Source organism: Lithobates pipiens, unplaced genomic scaffold (genome assembly GCF_037356315.1).
Source record: "Lithobates pipiens isolate NorthernLeopardFrog02 unplaced genomic scaffold, aLitPip1_a1.2 Scaffold_13, whole genome shotgun sequence".
Lineage (NCBI taxonomy): Eukaryota > Metazoa > Chordata > Amphibia > Anura > Ranidae > Lithobates > Lithobates pipiens.
Window position 1 is genome coordinate 432,359,183 of NW_027507718.1, and position 8,705 is coordinate 432,367,887.

The 8,705-nt window shown below is 43.0% G+C and overlaps 1 long non-coding RNA gene across 1 annotated transcript; it reads left to right on the forward strand.

The window, feature by feature from the left end:
- Positions 1-844: 844 nt before the first annotated feature.
- Positions 845-7,794, forward strand: LOC143975349 (uncharacterized). Its single transcript, XR_013272358.1, has 2 exons — positions 845-1,437; positions 5,410-7,794. It is a non-coding gene; the product is annotated as an uncharacterized LOC143975349 (long non-coding RNA).
- The last annotated feature ends 911 nt before the right edge of the window (positions 7,795-8,705 follow it).

Below are 8,705 nucleotides of genomic sequence, written 5' to 3' on the forward strand. Positions count from 1 at the left end.
ATGAGTCTGAAGCATTATGGGTGGAATTTCATACAGATATGCATAGTTCAAAGTTAATCATTGGAGTTTGTTATAGACCATTCAATGTTAATGAGGAGGCGGAGACTCAGCTCCTTGCACAGATGGAAAGGGCTGCAAGGGCTGGGACAGTGATAATAATGGGGGATTTTAACTACCTAGAAATTGACTGGAGTAATGGCACTGCTGGGACAGTTAAAGGGCAAAAATGTATAAACCTATTACAGGACAATTTTATGGTCCAGTTTATTGAGGCCCCAACTAGGAATGATGCTCTGTTGGACCTGGTAATCTCAAACCATGCAGAGCTTGTTCAGAATTACTAATGTTCAGATAAAGGAACACCTGGGTAGCAGTGACCATCAGCTATAAGCAAAAATCACATAAGGGAAAGATAAAAACACTTAATTTTGAGAGAGCAACTTTTCCAAGGACTTAGACTGTGAGAGAATATTGGCATCAATGGGCACAGAACAGAAATGGGAATTCTTCAAAAAGACTGTTTGTTAACTCACTGCAACGTATATTCCCATGGGCAATACGTTTAAAAGGCTAAAAATAAAACCTATGTGGCTCACGGCCAAAGTTAAAAAAGGTATAAACTATAAGAAAAGAGCTTTTAAAAAATATAAAAATGAAGGAACACTAGTGTCATTTAAATGTTGCAAAGAATATAACAGAATATGTAAAAAGGAAATCAAGGATGCAAAAATTAAAGACAGATTACAAAAGATAGTAGGACAAACCCCAACAAAAATCTTCAAATATATTAATAGTAAAAAGGTCAAGTCTGAGCATGTAGGTCCTATAAGGTATAGGGTACCTTTTTTAGTTTATGTTTTACTTTTATTTTATGAGTAACAAAGTCTGAGCTATGTATACGTAAAACTACTGATAACGTGATAATTAGTAGCGTGACAAAAAGAAGATGATTACTCAAGTCTGACCAGAAGGTCAGTCTCAAGTTTCTATACAAGCATCAATTGTCTGTTTCAACTTGTGATACCAACTGCATGGTGAGGTAATGCTGGTTGAAAATAGGTTTTGCTGAACTCTTGACATATTTGGGGTCAGTCAGCAGACACTGATGTGCAAAGCGTAACGAGCTAACTAACCTTTGGTCTATATTTATTAACAAGGACTATTGTTTGAGGAAGTATAATGCTGACGTATGTTTATGTGTAATGCCTTCTAAGGGGCAGGGTCTTTTTCTCCTACTACATAAAAGGCTATGTGTAAGTTAATAAACCTAGCAGCCATTATTCACGTACAAATCGTGTATGTGTAATGTCTCTCCACCGGTGAAACGGGATCTCCGCTCCTCCATCCTAGCCTAGGCAACCAGGGGTAACTGGTATTATTAAGAAGACGAGCAACCTAACAGTTTTGGTACCAGGAGTGGGGTTCGTCTTGCGACAGGTAGGTCACTTTACTCTTTTTACCTGATTGGTGAATGGTGTAAACACTTACTCTGTCCGGGCGGCCGCTACGAACTTAGTTTAAATTTAAAAGAAGTAACTGTGCCTTCGCGGCGGACTAGGCTGGTCCCTCGGGAGGTTAAAAGGGCTCGCAAGGAATTTATAGGTTTAGGGGAGTCCGACTAGGTTGGTCTGACTTAAAACTATTGGTAATAGTATTTTTAACACGGGAAGTAGTAGATTACGCCCGTGACAAAGGGATTGGTGGAGTGGACGCCCATTTGAATTTTTTTTTTTTTTTTAAAAGTGCACTATAAATTGATAAATGTATTGCAATACGGTTATTTCATGTCTTAAAGTATATTAAGAATATGTCTGTTTCTCTCTAGGTACGTGTGTAAGTATATAGAGTATAAGTTTTAATATAGAGTATAAGGAAAATAATTGTTGTTGTTTAAATGAGTGCAGAGTATGAGGAGCCCTCTTGTAGTGACATAGCATCCGCCTGCCCCCATTGCACGTTAAGTCTACTCTTCCTAAGAATAGATGACAAGTGGATTTTACTGACCACCAGACCAGGGGGGTTCTCTTGCAGACTTGGTGTAAGAGGGGTATATCCCGCCACCAGGAAAAGATTTACCCTTCATCGTATATTAAGGGTAAATCTTCATAGTTTTATATAAGTCCATCTGCCCCAAAAAAAAAAAGATCAGGGATCCTACTCCCAGACCAGAGACCGGATTGTTGGACAAACCAGGTGTTATCACCTGTGTCCTGCCACTAGACACACACTGCCCAGACTACTAGATGGGGAATTCTGCAGCAACCCAAGCCATGGCCACCCCATCACCCTATGAATTTGTCAGTAATATGATCCCTGGCCCCCAGGTAGAACCATTTTGGACACAAGTCCGGGAAAGGTGTCACCAATTGGGAATCCATGACCCAGGACCCCAAGGTCCTTGTTCAGAGGAAGACTGGCAAGAAGTCAGTAAAATTTGTCAGGTACATAAGCATTCTTATCCTCCCTGCAAAGGGGCTGACCCACAATACATGAAGGATTGTTTCTGTGCATGGAACAAATGCCTTGGAAAATATAGGCAATTGTGGACAGCAAGGACATTGGAAATCCCAGTGCCCTTATAGGACTGGACAGATTAGAGCAAGAGGCAGAGGCAGGGGATTTAACCCCCAGACCCGCCCACAGTATCCCCGTTATCCGCCATACCAGAACCCTCGTCAACCACTACCCCAATATCCTACACAGCCACAAATAATGCACCGAGGGAAACTCTGTTGGTATTAATGGGACACCTGTCACCCATCCCATCACTCCACCACTGACTGTAGCCACTCCAGAAGGACAGAAATTATGTACCCAAACTTTTGCCGTCTTGTCCTCATGCCCTGTGCCCCTTATGGGACGGGACCTCTTGGCACAACTGTGTATTACCATTAAGTTTTATAGAGAAGGTTCCCTTACAGCTAGTTCACCATTATGTGACTTACATGGCCCTAAGCGACATGCACACAGAGGCTTCTTTATGCTACTCCCCGCCTCTCTCGAAACACATGCTATCTGGGCGGAAAACAAAGGTAGCGTAGGTTTCATTAACTGTACGCCTTACTCGCCTCAGATGCGCCCTGACGCAGAAGCACAATATCACAAACAATACCCCCTGCGCCCTGAAAAGACCCAAGGCATTGCCCCCCAGATCAATGACTACATATCTAAAGGCATCCTAAAACCAATCATTAGCCCCTGGAACACACCCATTTACCCTGTAAAGAAGGCCAGTGGCGAGTGGAGACTCGTCCAAGACCTCAGAGCAGTAAACAAACAAGTGATTCCCCTCCCACCCCTAGTCTCAGACATCACTTTTATTTTCTCATGCATACCGGCAGACTCTCTATGCTACACAGTAATTGATTTAGCGAATGCTTTCTTTAGCATTCCCATTGCAGAGGAAGCCCAACCTATGTTTGCTTTCTCCTGGGCCGGGGGCCAACTAACCTGGCAAGGGTATGTAGACAGTCCAGCCGCCTTCTCTATGGTACTCAACGAGACTGTCAAGTCTTGGACTTCTGAGCGAGGGTCGGTACTGATACAGTATGTGGACGACTTGCTCCTGTGCAGTCGAACTGCTGAAGATTGTGCGGTCGATTCAACATCACTGTTACAACACCTAGCTCACGCCGGGCATCTAGCCTCAAGGAAGAAAATACAATGGTGCCAGCCACAGGTAGAATACCTAGGGTGCATTCTAAAGGAAGGGACAAGGCTAGTGTCCCCCAAACGTGCCGCAGCCCTTCGAGCTCTCAGTCCCCCAAAAGACAAAGCCGCCCTACTCTCGTTCTTGGGTGCAATGGTATATTGCCGCCAATGGATTCCTGACTGTTCTCATTATGATAGTATCCTAAGAGAGGCTACTGGCTCGACAGCCCCTAAATTAATAGATTGGACTGAAGACAGACTACAAGCTTTTCAAGCTCTATTAAACAGTCTGTCATGTGCACCCGCCCTGGGATTGGTAGACTATGGTAAAGCTTTTCAGCTGTACTGTGTAGTTTCAGGGAAATCTTTTGCCGCGGTTCTCACACAACAACATGGAACAGGATACCGCCCGGTTTCTTACCTATCCAAGAAACTCCCTGTCCAGGTTCAAGGCATGCCGTCATGTCTCCAGAATTTAGCAGCCTGTGCTATGGCAGTACAGGACGCTAACAAAATGATCTTGGGCCACCCAATGACACTTTTCACCACCCATTCTGTCACCCACCTCATACAGAACATGAACACCCAACACATGACCTCACAAAGGCTCAGCGGTTATGAGATTACCCTTATGAACACTGACAATCTATCTCTTAAATATGTTCCCGTTAGCAACCCTGCTGTCCGCCTCCTGTACTCCATGCTGCGTCTACCACAAGACCCAGACCAGCTTCATGACTGTGTGGAAAAAGTGGAATCCATCACATCCCCTAGACCTGATCTCACGGATACACCTATTATAGATGCGGAAGATGTTTTCGTTGACGGTAGTTGCTCCCGCCCCTCTGATTCCACTTTCCTAACAGGTTATGCGATAGTCCAATTACCAGACAAGGTGCTAGAAGCCAAGCCGCTACCTCCCTCTTCAGCCCAAGTAGCAGAATTGGAAGCTCTCACCAGAGCCTGCATTCTATTCACTGATAAAAAGGTGAACATTTACACTGACAGTAGATATGCTTTCGGATTGGTGCATGACTTTGGTGTGATATGGGCTAATAGAGGTTTCAAAACCGCAGACAATAGACTAATTGCCAATTCAACACATATTATGGCTCTTCTCCAGGCCATCCTTCTCCCAAAGGAAGTGGCTATTATCAAGGTAAAAGCCCATTCCTCGGATAACAGTAAAATATCCAAGGGTAACGCCCTAGCCGATAGGACTGCAAAGCAGGCTGCCGCCTCCTCCCCTAACCCCCCTGCCCCCACAACAGTTTTCTTTAAAGAGCATTTCACTTCATCTAACTTCAAAACAATTGTAGCACAAATACAAACAATGGCCACAGACCAGGACGTTCGTTTCTGGGTCGCTGCAGGATTGACCAAAGACCCCGAGGGTCTTTGGACAAAAGAGGGGAAGGTACTGGGAATACCTGAAGCAAGTTGCATTCTCATACTCTCATACCTCCATGGCCCAGGACACATAGGAGCTGCCCCTTTAACCAACCTGTATATCTCATACTCTCATACCTCCATGGCCCAAGACACATAGGAGCTGCCCCTTTAACCAACCTGTATAATAAATCTTTTTGTACAAATAATTTGAATAAACAAATCCAACTTCTGACTATTACCCCCATTAGACCCTAACTCTGACATTAACATTTATTCCCAACAGGAAGTGTACGTGAAAAATCTGGTAAGTATGCTCCACGAAATAAACGAACAAGTTTCTGTCACCTTTTTTCCCTCTTCCCACAGAACCAACGCATCCCTTCATCCCTGGGGATAAAGTGCTGATCAAACAATTAGCACAAAGAAAGAGTATCGGACCGGCTTTCTCAGGACCATGGAAGGTGGAAAAGGTATCCAGGACCGCAGTGTTAACAGACCTAGGAAACACCTGGATCCACGCCAGCCGTCTTAAGAAGTGTCCCCAGCTTCCCTCGACTCCAGAGCCCCTGGCAGTGACAGAGAGCAGCAACTCCCAAGAACAAGATCTACAAGAAGTTCAGAGAGGCATAGAACAAATTTCCCTGGAAGATCCCACACCCCCTCAGAAGGACAAAACAGAGCCAACAACTGCCGGGATGAGAAACGAAGAAGAAGAACAGAACTCTTAGATAACAAATAATCAGAACTTTAAAAAACAAAGATGCTTTCTCCATCAGTATCAGGAAAGGCCTTATGCCTCTTATGCTGTATTACCCTAGTAGTGTTCCTACCAACCTGGTTGATAGCTAACTGTATATACCACCCAGAAGATTTGGGACCATTAAAAGGGATTTGTGGGACTCCCTCCCCCAAGACAAATAACACACCCGCTGTTAGACACAAAAGAAGTGAACCTCCCCAAGAGTTCACTGATAAAATGTTGTTATTAAAATTTAAATACAGTTATGCCCAAAAATCAGGTTTTGATAAATGCTGGATATGTAGTAAGCTTCACCCTAGTACTGCTAGGATTCCTTTGATGGCCATACCTTTAAATTTCACCCTTCTCCTTAAAGGCACACCCCCAATAGTTCTTACCGATGTTACAAGAAAAGCTTCTAACAAAACCCTCACTTTTCAGATCATAGGTAGAAGCCATTATCCAGATTGGTGTTTTAGGTTGGGAAATACTACCAAGGGAGCCGAAATTTGTAAGCAATCAAAGCTTAATATTTCAATGACAGCATTAAACGAGACCTTTTATAGAACTCAAGACACCACCTTAAACACCACATTATACCAATTCTTAAATACCAGCACCACTTCCCCTATGGCTCAACTCTTATCAACTCTTACATTTTCTAGCTATTCCGACAAATTGTATAAAGTGTTCCTCAAGCGCCCCATAGCCTTGGGGAATAATACTTATATCTGTTGTGGGAAGCTTTGTCACCCTTGGATCCCCACAAAACCCCAGGGATGGTGTTATCTCGCAGCACTAGCCCCCATTATGGGTGTGTTGGGGGATAAAGAAGGGAGTCACCTTCTTGAAGCCAGTGTTCATCCCAGATATCCCCTTAAACATCGTAATAAGAGAAAGGTATTCCTAGAAAAAGATATGGCATGGGCCTGGTTCCCATCCTGGACAGGATGGGGAATAGATTTAATGAAGAGACTGAATAATTATACTGGAATTATTGATGAGATCTTGGAAAAGAATTCCGACGATATCACTAAATTAAACATAGAAACTAGGGCAATAAGGAAACAGCTAGAACTACATGAACTGGCCATAGAAAGTATGAGTGAAGCACTCACAGGGCTTTGTGAAGTTACGGAAGACTATGAGTGCTGTACCTGGATTCATAATACTAGCATTGAAATACCTGAGTACTATAATATAATTGCACAACACAGAAAAGAAGTAAATAAACTCCAAGACGAGGCTAGGAATATTGCAATAACATGGGACCCTCTAGCCAATTTTAGTCTTGGAAATATAACCTCTTGGTTAAAAAACACAGCCATGACTATTGTGATCATATTGTTTTTTATTTTATTTTTATACGCTTGCTATAGAATTGTAGGATGTCTTTGTTCTGCTAAGGGGACTGTATCAAATCAGGAGACCCTAAAGTTAACCGCCATTCCCAATAGTTCAAATATTTGGTATGAGAATCAGGAACATGAACCTTGATTAGGTTTTGACCATTCTGTATAGTACAGAATGGCCAAAGGGAGGATTATAAGGTATAGGGTACCTTTTTTAGTTTATGTTTTACTTTTATTTTATGAGTAACAAAGTCTGAGCTATGTATACGTAAAACTACTGATAACGTGATAATTAGTAGCGTGACAAAAAGAAGATGATTACTCAAGTCTGACCAGAAGGTCAGTCTCAAGTTTCTATACAAGCATCAATTGTCTGTTTCAACTTGTGATACCAACTGCATGGTGAGGTAATGCTGGTTGAAAATAGGTTTTGCTGAACTCTTGACATATTTGGGGTCAGTCAGCAGACACTGATGTGCAAAGCGTAACGAGCTAACTAACCTTTGGTCTATATTTATTAACAAGGACTATTGTTTGAGGAAGTATAATGCTGACGTATGTTTATGTGTAATGCCTTCTAAGGGGCAGGGTCTTTTTCTCCTACTACATAAAAGGCTATGTGTAAGTTAATAAACCTAGCAGCCATTATTCACGTACAAATCGTGTATGTGTAATGTCTCTCCACCGGTGAAACGGGATCTCCGCTCCTCCATCCTAGCCTAGGCAACCAGGGGTAACTGGTATTATTAAGAAGACGAGCAACCTAACAGGTCCTTTACAAAATAATCTAGAGTGGGTGACTGGGGACAAAGAGAAGGCTAATTTATTAAATACTTTCTTCAGCTCTGTGTATACAAAGGAGCATGTGGGAGCTCATGTCCACAATGGGGGTGGTAGAGACACAGCCCCAAATCCACAATGGCTCAAAAGTGATATGGTCCAGAAATATTTGGATAGAATTAAGGTGGATAAAGCACCTTGGCCTGATGGCTTTCACCCACGGATCCTAAAAGAATTGAGCTCTGTAATTTCAAAGCCATTGTATCAAATTTTTAGGGACTCATTAATGACAGGAATTGTTAAGTATCAGATAAGACCAGAACTGTGTGGACTGCAACAGAGGAAACCCAAACGTGTATAAGTGAAATATGATTTATTAAAGAAAGTGAATAATATAAATACAACCACACAGTGCAATAAACCAACCAACAAAGACCCCCAAACAACAACAGACAGATATGTACAATAAATGGGAAATGCAAGGACCGTAAACGATAGGCAGGCCAGGGTCATACACAGGGAGATCAGCAGATAAACAAGGGCAGTCCAGAATCAGAGTCATAAGCCAGGCCAAGGTCATACACGGGAGATCAGCAAATGGGGTAAGGAACACAGGACAGGGAGAGGATGGACGGATCAGACTGCAGGACAGGGATAATGGTAACAGGTGGGACAGGGTAGGGACCAGGACAGGGAAACAGGATAAGAACCACGGGTCACAGGTTCAGGGCACAGGAATAGGTACAGAATCAGGATAGCAAGCAGCAGGTCAGGGCACAAGGAACAATACC